Here is a 15526-nt window from a genome sequence, read left to right on the forward strand (position 1 = left end):
AAAATCAGGGCTCTTGGGTCCTATTCCCAACTCTGCCACTGCCTGCCTGTGTGACCTAAAACAAGTAAATTCTCCTTTCTCAGCCTTAGCTGCTCCCTCTTTCAAATTGGGATAATAATGATCCGCTCCTACCTACCTCAACACACTCACTCTTCCCCAACATACACGTTATCTCTCCCCCCCCCCCAGTCTCCACACTGCAGTTGAAAGGCAGCTGGCAATCTAGTAAGATGCCCATTGAGCAATGGCTTAGGGAAACCTGCTGGCATTAGACTTGTTGGGGCCTGAGGCTGAAGTCAAAAGTCTGAGCCCCACCACCCAGGGCTGAATCCCTCAAGCTCTGGTTTTGCCCTTCCCCCACTTGGGCGGAGCTCAGGCTTTGGCTCCCCCCTGCCCTGTGTGGGAGGGGCTTGGTCCCTCTTTCCAGGGCCATGCAGTAAGTTTTTTTGGCAGAAGGTGGTTGCAGTGAAAAGAAGTTTGAGAAAACCTGGCATAGAGCATCTCCATTACTGAGCTGCAGCAGCAATGTTATGGGGAGTTTGAAATGTTGACGTGTCTTTAGCCTCTGAACACATCTAGACTTGGCTCCCTGTGGTACCCTGGGTGATCAGACACTGAAAGTACAGCCATGGAGACACCACACAGCCTAGCTGGCAAGAATCAAACTGCCACAGAAAGACACCTCTGGTTTCCTAGCCCAGCTCCCTAAGCCCTCAGCCACAATCACTTAACACAGAGGCTTTTCTACACGCTGGTTCTGTTCTCACTGAAGGGTCATTTCCAATGGTTTGCTCAGACCAGCTTCCCCAGCACACTCACTGCTGTGCAGCTCTGTACGTGTGGCCATGGCTGAGCAGCAAGAATTCCTGCCCATTTCCCCAGTGGCTGGAGCATGGCTAGAGTGTGTCTGTGGTTAATGATGTTGCTGTAGATTGTTCATTTCCTGCCTTGGCAATTCAGACAGTCCCTTTTCCCAACATATCTCCAGCACATCAGTAATTCCAATAACGGGCAGGTTTTCTCTGGGGCACTGAGATTTTTCAGGGAGTTGGTGGCTCCTTTCTTTCCTCACCCTGGAGTAAACTCAGCTTTTTATTCTGTGGTTCATGTTTTATGGAATAATAGCAGCTTGAAGAAAGAGAAGAGTGAATATCTCACTGTCAGGGCTGAAGGTGGTCACGTCCTCTCTGTCTGACCATCGCCATTGCAGGAGAGAAGGTTTCAATGGAATCGAATGCCCTGGCTCAGACAAGAGATACAGGGAGGTTTTGCTGTTCATGGATCTGTGCAAAGGAAATTGTGTCTCTGTGTGAAACTGAGGAGGGAAATGAAATGCCCACCGGGTGGCGCAATGCCCTAAGCTAAGGCAGGAGGGGGAAGGACTAGAGCTGAGGAATGACTGAAGTGGACTCACGTGGGATTGAAATGACATTTGTTTCTGTCAGGTAGTGAGAAATGTGACATTAATTCAGATGCGGGGTTGAGGCTTCCTTAGCTCCTTGTAAAACTTGAACTTGATTTCCCAGAAGGGAGAGAGGGAAAGTCTGGGGCTGCCTTTAGTCCCTGGCTGGGGTCTCCTCGCCAGTGGAAAACATCCCTTGTTTGGTGCTGCCAAGGGGATCGTGCAGAGCTGAGACATCCCTCGGCTTGGATCAAAGGGGGAGTTGGATGGAATTTATCACACAACCCTCCCTGCTCCCCAGAGCCCCATGGGGAGAATCTAGAGAGGGGGGAGTCATTCCTCCCCTGCGCTCCCAGAAGAGTTGCTAGGGCTCCTTCCTGCCAGCTACTCACCCCTGGATTCACCCTCAGCTCCTGGGATCTTTCTGCTCCAAAGGCACCAGAGTCCTGGCATGTGGAGGGCGTCACTGCACAGTCTGAAACACAAGGGAGGTTTCTGGAATTGAAGGAAGGAGCAGAAAATGGAGAGGAAAGAAACAGAAAGAAAACGCCTCTTCTCTCTCCCCTCCCTCTCCCAGCAAGAAATGTTACCAAGGACCAGCGTTAGGGGAACTGGTGCCCTGGGCAAAACTTGTACTTTGGCACTTCCCCATCACCCCTGGGCAATCCCCCTCCCCCTTTAGTGCTAGCTCCTGCACTCCCAACCCTTGTGCCTCCTTCACCCCTAACTCCTGCCCCCTCCTGTGCCCTAACCGCTACACTGTGTCCCCTTTGCCCTTAACTCCCGCACTCCCCTCCTGTGCCACCAGCCACTGCCCTGCTCCTGCACCCCCTTCACCCCTAACCCCTGCACCCCCTCCTGCACCCACGTGGGGACACTGACCTGTGTGCATGGAGCAGCTGGCATTGCTGCCTGCTCCTCCCTGGGATGCTGCTCCTCCGGGCACCCCAAGGGGCTGCAGGGGCAGGGCGAGAAGTGACATCGTCTGCGCTCCCTGCATCCAGGTCACTTTCCTCAGCTGGGCTGTATCAGGGGAGGGCAGAGAGCAGCAGCTTCTGATGCTCCCCTCCCAGCACAGCCCAGGTGGGGACAGTGACCAGGACGCATGGGGCACATAGTGTTGCTCCTCACTCCCCCCAGCCCTCTATGGGGCCACAGAGGAGCATTGGGGCAGGGGAGAGCAGTGAGCATCTTTGCACTGGCACACGGTGCCCTTTGACCCCCTGGAGCCCTGGGCGGCTGCCGGGGGCCCCACCCCTAAGGCCAGCCAGGCTCCCCAGCATGAACAGCAGAGAACACAGGGAGACTGGCCCCACACTGAGCAGTGGTAGCCTGGGCGGCTCATAATGGAGGCTCGGGGGGGGAGGGGTTGCTCAGCCTCCCCAAACCTTGCATCGCCAAGGAGACAGTGGGGCCAATAACTAGGTGCCCTGGCCAAATTGGGCCCCCCTGGAAAAGTCTCCCCCATGTCGGCCCCAGGGCTGGAGGAGCTCCCACTCCCTGCTACGGCCCGGGGGCTGCAGCAGGGGCACAGAGCTTCTCTGGTCTCGGGGCCGCAGTGGGGCAGGGGTAAAGGAGTGACAGGGTGGGGCCAGTGGTGGAACAGAGGTGACAGTGGATGGGGCCGTGGGTAGAAGGTGTGGAAGGGGGCGGAGCCACAGACAGAAGTGGGGGGTTATGGTTCCAGTTCTGGGGCTCCCGCACTTGTTCTCCCTTCCCTGGGCTTTAGCATCACTAGCCCCTGCTTAGCGAGTAGGGTTCAGTGGTCCCCAAAATGTGGGGCATGATTCCTAGGGGGACACAGAGGCAAATTCATGGGGGCAGCACCATTCAGCCCCACTCTGCCCCAGCTCTTCCCCAACCCCACCCTCAGCCTGGGCCCCTGACTCCCAGCCCAGCCTCGACCCCCTCAACCCTGTCCGCACCCCTCTCTCCCCAGCAAGCAACAGCTCCACTCCCAGCCCCGGTTCTCAACCGTGGTTTTCAAGGGTGCCACAGCCATGGATAAGAGGGCACAGTGTGAAATGTTTGGGGACCACTGGTTTAGGATGATGTTCTCAATCACTTCTATGCAGTCAAATAAAAGCTATTCCTCACTCACCCCTCCATCAGGACAGACTAGGTATGTTCTGCTGCCCTTCACTCATGCAGGAAGGATAATAACATTTAATGCCACTCAATCCTAAAGTGATTTGTAACCCACCACCTGCCAAAACTGGTCATTTTGGGAAAGCGGCCCCATCATGCTGCATAGCTAGGCAGAGTAGGTGTGTCTGTGCAAACACGGTCTGTTCCTGAAGTCTTTCCCCCAGCTCCTCACTAGATGTGAGGGGGGAGCTCATTCAGCCCCTGCTTCCGCTTAGTATTTAAAAACTCCTTATTAGCCCTAGCTCTGCTGACCTTAGATTTCTCCTTCTATCTCTTTCTTGACAGCTCAGCTGAGGTGGCCAAGTGGTTAAGGTGATGGGCTACTAATTCATTGTGCTCTGCACACATGGGTTTGAATCCCCTCTTCCTGGAATGCTTTTAGTTTTCACCCCTCCTTTGTAGACAACCATCTCCCCCTTTGGTACAATGACAGATCAAACAATGTTACTTCTTGCAAACAAAAACCTTCTCAGAAACTCAGAACTCCCTTGCTTTAAATAAAATGTCTAAATCCCAGATTAAAAAAAAATTCTCTAGTCCTGTATTTCTTAGTTTTTATCTCAAAAGGGAACATCCTCATCATCTCCCCCAAACACCCTGGGACAGCCCCAAATTATTAAAATGCCCTCAACCCGAGCAAGGCCAGAGCAGTGAACCAGAGCTAGTGTCTAGGCTGAGCTGTTCTGAAGGAGTCAACTCAAACATTTTCTCCCTGCTTCCCTTGGCAAGGTCTGACTGAGAAAACAAAATTCCCCAAACTGAAAATTTTCTGCTGAAAAACCAATACTAGTCTGGTTGGGGACTTTGGTTTGCAAGTATTATTGTTATTATTCTCTTCTGATTTCTGAATCAGTTCAGTCTTTGTCCTCCAGGTGTGTTTCCAGCTGCTGAGTTGTGGGGGAGAGAGGCCAAGTCATGATGTCTCTTCCCCTCTTTCATAGTTTCTTCCAACTTGCTAGGAAGCTCCTTTGCTACCATGTGAGTCAAGCAGTGTCCATTGTCGCTGTGCTATCTCAGAGAAGCCTGCATTGTACACGGTTCCTGGGCTAGTCCTTGGGAGTGTGGATCCCCTCAATGAGCCAGCAGCGAGTCTGGCTCCTCCATTGTCACACCTGAAAGGCCGGTGGGGGGCATTTCCCAACCTCATAACATATCTCAGTAACGCACACAGAGCAAAACTTCATAACTTCTCAACCAATGGGAGCACACACAATCCAACCCAATATTAATGTTCAACAGATCAAGACTTTTGAAATGATACCTCACCAGGCAGACTTTGTACAAACCATGTCATCATTATATGAGAGTGGTGAATATGGGGCTTCCAGGTGCTGCTCTGAGCACAGCGTGCCACACCTGGGCTTCCATTGCAATGGAGACGTACCCTTAGAGTCCATCTCTCCTGGGATAAAGATGGCAGCAGGGCTGGCCTGGGTCATCTGACTTGGGCTCCTAGACGTAAAGCTGAGGGGCTAAAAACTGTGGTGCAGATATTTGTGTTCACGCTGAAGCCTGGGTTCAGAAACCCTCGTGCCTCAGAGGTTGGGCTCAAGCCCATATGTCTGCACTGTAATTTTATAGAGGTTGGGAGGGCGTTTAGCAAGTGGAAATGGTAAAACCGCATTGAGGGGAGTGGACCACTGACCTGTCAGCTCTTAACACCCAAACTTTCAGTAACTCTATTATCAGTGCCTGTGAGTGTAATTTAAACCATAGGTCTATCTAGCTCTGAATCTTGTCTTCTGACATTAGCCAATACCAGGTGCCCCAAAAGCCATTCTCAAGGGACTACAAGGAGTTGAACCCAGGATCTCCTGTTTACAAAACAGGGGCTTTAACCAGCTAACCCAGGATACCTACTGTGACTTAAAATGCTGTGTTTGCCCATACCTGACTCTCTGCCAATCCCCACTGGGCCCTGACAAGTGTTGCTCGTGTTTGGATTCTGTAAAGCAGAGGAGCAGATGAAGTTTTGCTCCCAAGGTGTGGGTGTGATTCTTTGGACAGGTCTACACTACAAAATTAGGTTGGTGTAATTACATTACTTAGGCTGGCAATGCAGTTCTATCAAGCTAATCCCGGTATAGATAGTGGCTCAGCTATCAGAACTTTCTGGAGCTATGAAAGGGGAGGGGCCCAGCCTCTGTAGCAGGAATGCAGGTCAAGCGAGTTCACGGCAGGCATGGTGGGATACTGGTGGAGGCCAGTTATGGTGGTATAATGACCAGCAGCATTTACACTGACATTTGTCACTTTAAGTTTGCTGCAAAAAGCTCTAGGCCTCTCGTCGAGGTCAGGGGTGAGCTGCAGACAGTTCGCAACGGTTCGCGCGAACCTTTTGCTAAAATTAGACGCCGGACAGAGAACCGGATGCTAAAGTTCTCTGTCCGGCATCTAATTTTAGCAAACGGTTTGCGCGAACCGTTGCGAATTCTGCCTCCACCTCCTGCCATGAAGCTCCTCCTTGCTTCTCCTCCCCCATGGCTTCCTGCGAATCAGCTGTTCGCGCGGGAAGCCTGGGAGGGCTGAGAAGCAGGCAGGCTTCCCCGGCCCAGGAAGACGACGCTGAGGTAGGAAACTAGGGGGGGGGAGCGTGTGCCCCGGCCGGTCCCTGGCCGCGGCCTGTCCCCGCCTCCCCGGCTGCGACCCTGCCCGGCCCCCTCCGGCCCCGGGTCCCAACCCGACATTCCCTGGCCGCGTCCCCCCCCCCAGCGTTCCCGGCCCCGCGTTCCCGGCTGCGACCCTGCCCGGCCCTCCCCGTCCCCGGGTCCCCGGCCGACCCTCACCGGCTGCGGCACGGCCCCGCGTCCCCCCCCGTCCCCGGCCTCGACCCTCCCCGACCCCCCCCCGAACCCCTCCCGGCCGCGCCCCGCCCCGTGTTCCGGCTGCGACCCTGCCCAGCCACCCGCCCGCCCGACCCTCCCTGGCCGCGTCCCCCTGTGCTCCCGGCCACGACCCTGCCCGGCCCCCATCCCGGGTCCCCGCCCGACCCACACCGGCTGCGCACGGCCCCGCGGCCCCGACCCCCTCCCGAACCTCCCGGCCGCCCGGCTCGCCGCACGCCCCGGCCCTGCCATGCCCCCACCTACCGGGATGCTCGGCTCTGACACGGCCCCCCACCTCCAGCCCAGCCTGGCCCCGTGGCTCCAGCCGCCCCTGCGGTTGTGCCAGTGGGCTGGGCTCCGGCCGCGCGGGTCGGGGCGGGGCGGTGGCCCCGGCTGCCCGGCTCCAGCTCTGGCCGCAGCCCTCCCTGGCTCAACCCGGCCCGACGCATGGCTCCGGCCGCTGGGCTCCCGCCGCATCCTCCGGCTCTGGCCGCGGGACTCCTGTCCCGGCCCAGCCACGGCCAGGCAGCGCAGTCAGGGGGCAGGGAGGGGTGTTGAGAGAGGGTAGGGAGTTTGGGGTGGGGGGTCAGAGGGCAGGGAACAGGGGGATTGAACGGGGGCCAGGGTCCTGGGGGGGCAGTCAGAAAGGATCAGGGGTTGGATGGGGCGGTGGGAGGCAGTCAGGGGCAAGGGTTCCAGGGGCAGTCAGGGGACAGAGAGAAGGGGTGGTTGGATGGGGCAGGGGTCCTGGGGGTCCATCAGGAATGAGAGGAGGGGTTGGATGGGGCGGCGGAGGGTACTCAGGGTACAGGGAAGGGGGTGGATGGGGCAGGGTCCCTGGGGCGGCGGGGCCCCGGTGCCGGCCCGGGGAGTCGGGCCGAGCGGCTGCCGCCGAGCGGTGCCTGCTCTGGTCCGGCCGGGCTCGGGGAGTTGGGCTCCGGGGCGCCGTCGTGGTCCTGGCAGAGTGGACCCGGTCCCCAGGCAGTGTGGTAAGGGGGCAGGGAGGGGGTGGGTTGTGGGGGGGTGGATAGGGGTCAGGGCAGTCAGAGGGCAGGGAACAGGGGGATTGAATGGGGGCGAGGGTCCCGGGGAGCAGTCAGGAAAGAGCAAAATCCCTGTGGCCCGGCTGGCCTGGATGATCTGATTTGGGGTCCTGGGGCTCAGACTGGACTCCAGTCCTCTCAGGGTATCTCTACACTGCAATGTAAGCCCAGGGTTAGCAGAAGTCATGTCAGCAGCCCCAACACATAAACATAAACCACAAGGGAAAGACCCACCCCCCAAATAAGCTGGGCAGTGTCCTTCTCCCTACGGTTCGTAAGTCCAGCAACCAAACGTCCTTTAACATGAGCCATCCCCTTTCTGCACCCCACTCACAGCTGTTGTCCTTAGTCAGTGCAAGCCCAGAGGTGCCTCTGTAGAGTTCACCTGCCATCCTGGGTGGAAAAGGGGGAAACTAAGAAGGCCCCGTACTCCCTATGGTGTCTAGGGACTCACTCATCCCTCCACAGCCACCCTGTCCTAAAGTTGGTCTGACACCTACATTTTAGTGTTGGGACCCAGGCCCCAGCCCACTTGGCTTTGGAACCCCTGTCCCTTGCCTAGCAAGTGCTCTTGAATTGAGGGTGAGTCCCTCAATCGGGGTCTGCCAAGCACAGTTGTGCTGCCCTCGATTCACACAACAAGGATAACAACCCTTTATTTCTCCTGCCCCTATAACATGGAGACTGGGAATCCAACACCAGCCACAAGTGATCATTTCGGCAAGCAACCCAACCTATTTCTAACATACTGTAAAATCCACATGCAGACTCATACACAAAACCTTGCAAGAAAATCTCCCTGAGGGGGTGTGAAGCACCTGCTGCTGGAGGGAAGGAGGGAGCTGTGGGTTGGGATTGAGGAGCAGCGTGAGGAGCAGGGGCCTGTGGGTTGGGATTGAGGGGCACTGGGAATAGGAGGGGGCTGTGGGTAGGGATTGAGGGGCACTGGGAATAGGAGGGGGCTGTGGGTTGGGATTGAGGGGCACTGGGAATAGGAGCGGGCTGTGGGTTGGGACAGAGGAGAAGGGTGAAGAGGAGCAGGCTCTGGTTGGGAGTGAGGAGCAGTGAGCATAGGAGGGACTGAGGGCTGGGATTGAGGGGCACTGGGAAAAGAGGGGACATGGGTTTAGGCTGAAGAGCATCTTCATTTGGGGATCCAGCAGGACAGGGGAAGGCAGCAGGTGATTCTAATTCCTTAGGGATATTCTGTGTGTTTGTACGTGTGTGTGTGTGCAGGGAAGGAACATGCTCTATGCCCAGAGGCCTTTATTCCTCCAGGATGCAAGGACAGAGGGGCTTTCATGAAGTTGCCCCTTCAAACCCACACACAAAAAGGTCCTTCTGAGGAAAGGGAAAATCCTGCAGAGAGAAAACAACATCAAAGAGGACTCCAGCAAGACAGCTGAAGATCTTGGTGAGTTGTTTATCACCTGACCAGGGACTTGAACCCTGGGCCCGCAGATTTAAAGTCTGATGCTCTGCCAACTGAGCTAGCCAGGCTCACAAAGCAAAAGAGCAAGTTGGTGCAGAGGAGAAACTAGTCAAGAAAACAAGAGCGGGAAACAATAGGGGAAACTTGCTGCTCTCTCTGGCCTGGTCAACACTATGAGTTTATATCCAATTTAGCAGCGTTAAATCGCATTAACCCTGCACCCGTCCACACAACGAAGCCCTTTATATCGCTATAAAGGGCTCTTAATACAGGTATCTGTACTACTCCCCGACGAGGGGAGTAGCTCTCAAATCAGTATTGCTATTTCGGATTAGGGTTAGTGTGGCTGCAATTTGATGGTATTGGCCGCCGGGCGCTATCCACCATTGTGACCGCTCTGGACAGCAATCTGAACTCAGATGCACTGGCCAGGTAGACAGGAAAAGCCCCACGAACTTTTGAATTTCATTTCCTGTTTGCCCAGCATGGAGAGCTCATCAGCACAGGTGACCATGCAGTCCCAGAATCAAAAAAGAGCTCCAGCATGGACCGTACGGGAGATACTGAAGCTGATCTCTGTATGGGGAGATGAATCTGTTCTATCAGAACTCCGTTCCAAAAGACAAAATGCCAAAACATTTGAAAAAATCTCCAAGGCCATAATAGAAAGAGGCCACAACAGGGACTCAACACAGTGCTGAAACTTAAGGAGCTGAGACAAGCGTACTAGAAAGCCAAAGAATGAAATGGATGCTCACGGAGGGAGGGGTGACTGACATCTGTAGCTATCCCACAGTTCCCGTACTCTCTGAAAACCATTTGAATTCTTGGCTGAGTTCCCAAAGCCTGAAGGGTCAAAAATATCGTCGCAGGTGGTTCAGGGTATATGTCCCCCTCCCCCGAAAGCAAATGGAAAAAAATTGTTTCTCGCCTTTTTTCAATGTCACTGTATGTCTACTAGATGCTGCTGGCAGACGTGGTGCTGCAGCACTACAGAGCAGCATCCCCTTCCCTTCCGGATGGCAGATAGTACAGTAGGATTGGTATCTGTCATTGTCATCCCGTGAGTGCTCCTGGTTGGCCTTGGTGAGGTTGCCCGAGGGCTCCTGGGCAAAAATGGGAATGACTTCCAGGTCATTCTCTTCTTTAAGCTTTGTCTCCTGGAGATTCAGTCTTGCTTGGAATATCATAGTAGCTGGAGACTGCCCTCCCTTCCCCCATTTGACCTCTACTTGCAGAGGCAAGAAAGTCTGTGTTGTTTCAAATTCGTGCATTCTTTATTACTTCATCACACAAATGGGGGATAACAGTAGCCTGGGAGAGAAGGGAAGCAATGGGTGGGGTTGTTGCAGGGGCACCCCCTAAAATGGCATGCAGCTCATCATTTCTGCTGGATGTCTGGGGCTCTGATCAGGAGCTGCCAGTTGCCTCTCTGGGTCTTTAGTAGGCTTGCCTGATAGTCTAGACAGGACTGACACTCCATTAGACAAAACTTAAAGAAGGGAATGACCTGGACAGTCATGGGCATGAATAAGCGGGCTGGATAATGGGGATGAGACGACCCTCACATGGTGGAGTTCGGTTCGGTGGGTTTAGGGCTCAGGGAATAGAGTCCAGCAGGGGGGGGGTTACACGTCTCCTCACCCCTGCGGGTGCACAAAGCTCACTCCTGGTATTGGCGGTGGCCGGTGATGTGCTCCGTGTAGATGTCTCTAGACCAGCGAATAGTGTCCGAGACCATTAGGCATCTCATGAGCCGCGCGTAGCGACCGCCCACCCCACAGGTCCAAAGCACGCGTTCATTGCAAGGGTCCCAGGCACCCAGGGCCCCAACAATCAGGGCGTCGGTGCAGACCTCATAGCCGTTTGACCGCAGGGTGTCCGCCAAGGGGGCGTATTTTTCGAGCTTGTGGGCTCGGGCCTCGTGGAAGGCCGGGGTCCTGTTTTCAAATGGAATCATCACATCAACGAGGATGATCTTTTTCCGATCCTCGTCTGTGACGACGATGTCCGGGCGCAGCGGGCTGTCGGTGTCGGGGATGGTGCGGTTGATGGCGATTTCTCTCAGGTGCGGAGCGATGGCCTTTACTAGACGGTCCTGGACGGCGTTGTGGCCAGGGGCGGCTCTACAAATTTGGCCGCCCCAAGCAGTCATGCCCCGGAGGCGCCCCCGAGCCGCGGGAGCAGCGGACCTCCCGCGGGCATGACTGTGGAGGGTCCGCTGGTCGCGCGGCTCGGCTGGACGTCCCGCCGCTGCGGGCGGTTCGGTGGTGCGGCAGCTCCGCTTGAGCTGCCGCAGTCATGCCTGCGGGAGGTCCAGCCGAGCCGCGGGACCAGCAAACCGTCCGCAGTCACACCTGCGGGAGGTAGACTGGAGCCGCCGGCCGAGCGTCCCCTCCGCAGTCACGCCTGCGGCAGGTCCGCTGCTCCTGGGGCTCCGGTGGACCTCCCGCAGGCATGACTGCTGCCCCCTGGGAAAGGGCTGCCCCAGGCGGGTGCTTGCCCCGCTGGGCTCTGGAGCCGGCCCTGGTTGTGGCGCAGCTGCCAGGCTCTGGCGTGGGGCTTGCAGCTGCACAGGATGTGGGGCAGGGTCTCCAAGGCGTACCCGCACTTCCTGCAGTGCTTGTCTCGGTTCCCGTGGCGGATGGCTCCATTGAGCGGGACGCAGTTTAGTTGGGCGCGGTCATCTGGAGGACAGTCTGGAGCAGGAAGTTGTGCTCGTAGCACCCCTCCAATGGCATGAAGCCCTTCTGGGCCGGGCTGATGGCTCCCCCGGTCATTGCCTACTCCGTGATTCTGGCTGCCAGGCAGCTGGCGTACAGCTTGTACATTGTAGAACACAGAGAGATGGGTCTCCAGTTGCTGGGGTCATCTCGCTCGCCCTTCTTGTGGATCAGGACCGTCATGGCCTTCTTCCAGGAGGTGGGAGACCGGCCAAAGCGCCAGCACAAGTTAAAGATGCTGGAGAGGACGAGGCAGCCGGGTTCCCGCTTCTTGAGAAGGCTGTAGGGGATGCCATCTTTTCCGGGTGCGGTGTTTTTGGTTCTGGAGAGCCTGGCCATCACCTCTTTGGGTGTGAAGTCGGCCTCTAGACCGTCTGCACTGGCGACGCAGGGCACTGGGCGGAAGCACTCCAGGCACTGCGTGCCATTCCTGGGCTTGCCGCTGAATACTTCGAGGAAGTAGTGGTAGAGACGCTCGGGTGGGATCATGCAGTAGGATGAGGGACCATACAGGACCTTTCTTACAGCCTTGAGAGGGTTTGTTTTATACAGCTTCTGGATCTTTGAAGCTGCTGCCAGGTTGAAGCAGCAGCTGGCATTTCTTCTTTCACTTTCTCCAGTAGTGCCACAATTCGGGGTGGGCCGTCTGAAGGCAGGCTGGGTGGTTTCCTGATTAGACATTCGCTTGGAAACAGTCTCTGCAGAGAGCTCACAGTTGTAATACAGTATAACTTGTCACTGTCATTATCAACTTGCAAAGCAGCAGACTTAAAGTTTATTAGAGAATATTTGAAAATAGATTATACAAAGTGTTTGAAGCGTCAGTTATTGTGTCATTGGGGGTAACATACAGGTTGTAGGGAGATGTTAGTGTTTTGGTATTGGACTGCATATACATATACACAGTCTGTCATGTCCCCAAAGCGGGGTATACGGTGGGTGAGTTCAAGATACAGCCAGCAAGCAGTGAGAGCAGATCACTCATACAAACAGGATAGTCATGGGCATGAATAAATGAGCGGACTGGGTAATACAGTATAGCTGACAACTATTTTTACTAACTTGCAAAAGACAAGGAGATGCTGTTGTGTAGCACTGCAGTACCGTGTCTGTCAGCACCATCCAGTAGACATACAGTGATGGGGAAAAAAGGCTGAACGGGCTCCATGATTGCCGTGCTATGGCATCTGCCCGGGCAATCCAGGGAAAAGGGCGCGAAATGATTGTCTGCCGTTGCTTTCACGGAGGGAGGAGTGAGTGACGACATTTCCCCAGAATCACCCACGACACTGTTTTTGCCCCATCATGCACTGATATCTCAACCCAGAATTCCAATGGGCAGGGGAGACTGCAGGAATTATGGGATAGCTACCCACAGTGCAATGCTCCAGAAATCGATACTAGCCTCAGTACATGGATGCACACCGCCAAATTAATGTGCTTAGTGTGGCCGCGTTCACTTGACTTTATATAATCTGTTTCCAAAAACCAGTTTCTGCAAAATTGGAATAAACCCATAGTGTAGACATACCCTGAGACAGCTTTAGAACTCTCTACCCAATATATGGCCAAGAGACAGCAACTCTCAGAGCCTGTGTGGATTGTCTGATGGGCTTGGGGCCAAGAGCAAACTGCGTACCCGCTGCCAGAGCAGGAGAAGTAAAAATAGGGGCTTCCTGAAAAATGGGAAGAGAAAAAGAGAGAAGCGGAGAGGCAAGTGGAAAAGGAAGAGAACGTGCAGACACAGGATCCTACCTAAATTCTTAAATAGATTACAAGAAAAAAAGAGAGAGAGCAGCATAAAGAAATTTAAAAAAAACTTTCAGTAAGAACTGAATTAGAAACCTTTAAAACACCAGTTTTCACACTACCTTTACTTTTCTTCCAAATTCTACCAAAAGAAATTAAGACTACAGAACTGAACAAAAGCTTTAAACAAACTCAGATAACAGAAAAGAAAACCAAAACATTTATTTTTAAACTTGTTTTATAAGGACTAACCACTCAGTCTGTGTTCTCTTCCTCTCAGCTTCCCAAAAGGAAAGCAAGAACACTCATCAATAGCAGACAGCAGATGCATTAAGGCACCACTGTCCACTCACTTCATGCTCAGAAGAGAACACTTTAACTCCTCATCGTGGTTAGCAAGGTCAGACACTTTCAACCACACTTCTCTAGTTACAAACTATAGAAATGATCCCTGAAAGTATAGTCTTAACAAAGCTGTTCTCGGCTACACACCCAGGCTAATGTGGGCAAGCTTTCTTCCCATGGTGAATGTTTTCATACAACGGGTTTCACCCCCAGCGAATTAAAGAACAAAAATCTAAAACCAAGTTCCCATTTCATTAAAGCACAATCGAGGCAGCTTTAGCACACTGGCCATTAGAAGATGTTTATGTCGCTATTTACAGACACACACACACACACACACCTCCTGATTAGCATGTGGAGCTCCTACCGACCAATCAAACCCTCTTGCTGTGCCATACCTCTCACAGGCTCCTCTGTGCCACATGACAGCCAGTCAGGCACAGACAATGCGGACAGGTCAGCCCTTTCTAGCATGCTCCGCAGCTGTTTCTCTCTGGCTTGCTCTCAAATTCATCTGCACTAGAAGTTTTTGCAGGGTTCTATGTTACCGGTGGTACCTGCACTAAATCAGTGGCTCTCAACCTTTAGAGACACCTGTACCCCTTTCAGGAGTCTGATTTTTCTTGCATACCCCCAAGTTTAACCTCACATAAAAACTACTTGCTTACAAAATCAGATGCAATATTTATAAAAAAATAAATCCCTTGAATATAAGTATTGTACTTACATTTCAGTGTATAGTATAGAGAACAGTATAAACAAATCAATGTATGAATTTTAATTTGTTTCAAATTTGCTAGTGCTTTCTATGTAGCTTGTTGTAAAACTAGGCAAGTATTTAGATGAGTTGATGTACCCCCTGGAAGACCATTGGAAACACCTGTTTGAGAACCACAGCACTAAATCACCCTTACTTTTAGAACCGGTGCCACTTGACCCAAGGCATTCTGAACCATTTCAGGGCTAGTAGACAGTGGCAACACAGCTGCACTAGGTCTGTTGTTCCTCCCTGCACAATTCCCACTTGGAAAGAAGATATCTTCTGCTCTGACCCTATTTACTATTGTGAGCTGCATAGGCAACTTTCTCTGTTATGTGAGCAGAATCCACACACTATATACTACCTGCATGCAGGGCCGGCTTTAGGCCAATTCAACCAATTCCCCTGAATCGGCCCCACGCCTAAGAGGGCCCCGTGCCTAAGCCCTGGTACTGCGTACTGGCAAGAGCTGGTGCGCTGTCCCTGGGTGGCCCGGCTTCTCCAGGGGCAATTTAAAGGGCCTGGGGCTCCCAGAAGGGGTTGCAGCCCCAGGTCTTTTAACTTGCTACCAGAGCCCCACTGCTGGAGCCCTGGGTAGGGCTGCAGGGCTCTGGGGGCTATTTAAAAAGTCCAGGGCTTGCATTGCTTCTACCGCCCCGGCCCTTTAAATAACTCCCGGAGCCCCACCACTTCCCCAGGGCTCCCTCGGCTATTTACAGAGCCTGGGCAGGGGACGCAGGGGAGCCCCGGGCCCTGTCAATAGCCCCTGAGCCCTGGGCTGATGCTGCTACCCCGGTGGGGGAGGAAGAAAGAGGGGGCACTCACTGTACAGGGTGGGCTGTACCCACACCCCCTGCCCACACCAGCCCTGCACCCCCTGTCCTGCCTCCAGCCAGCCCATCTCCAGCCAGTCCTGCACCCCCTGCCCTGCCTCCTGCCCTGCCCGCACCAGCCCTGCACCCCTTGCCCTGCCTCCAGCCCCGCACCCACTGCCCTGTCTCCAGCCAGCCCTGCACCCCTTGCCCTGCCCACACCAGCCCTGCACCCCCTGCCCTGTCTCCAGCCAGCCTGTCTCCAACCAGCCCTGCACCCCCTGCCC

At 54.4% G+C, this 15526-nt stretch overlaps 1 non-coding gene and 1 pseudogene across 1 annotated transcript; both read right to left on the bottom strand.

Annotated features, from left to right (window-relative positions):
• Positions 1 to 15526, bottom strand: part of LOC120375817 — a 171331-nt pseudogene that overhangs the window by 130981 nt on the left and 24824 nt on the right.
• Positions 13573 to 13789, bottom strand: LOC120376532. Its single transcript, XR_005587390.1, has one exon. It is a non-coding gene; the product is annotated as a small nucleolar RNA U3 (small nucleolar RNA).

Source organism: Mauremys reevesii, linkage group 12, assembly GCF_016161935.1.
Source record: "Mauremys reevesii isolate NIE-2019 linkage group 12, ASM1616193v1, whole genome shotgun sequence".
Taxonomy (NCBI): Eukaryota; Metazoa; Chordata; order Testudines; family Geoemydidae; genus Mauremys; species Mauremys reevesii.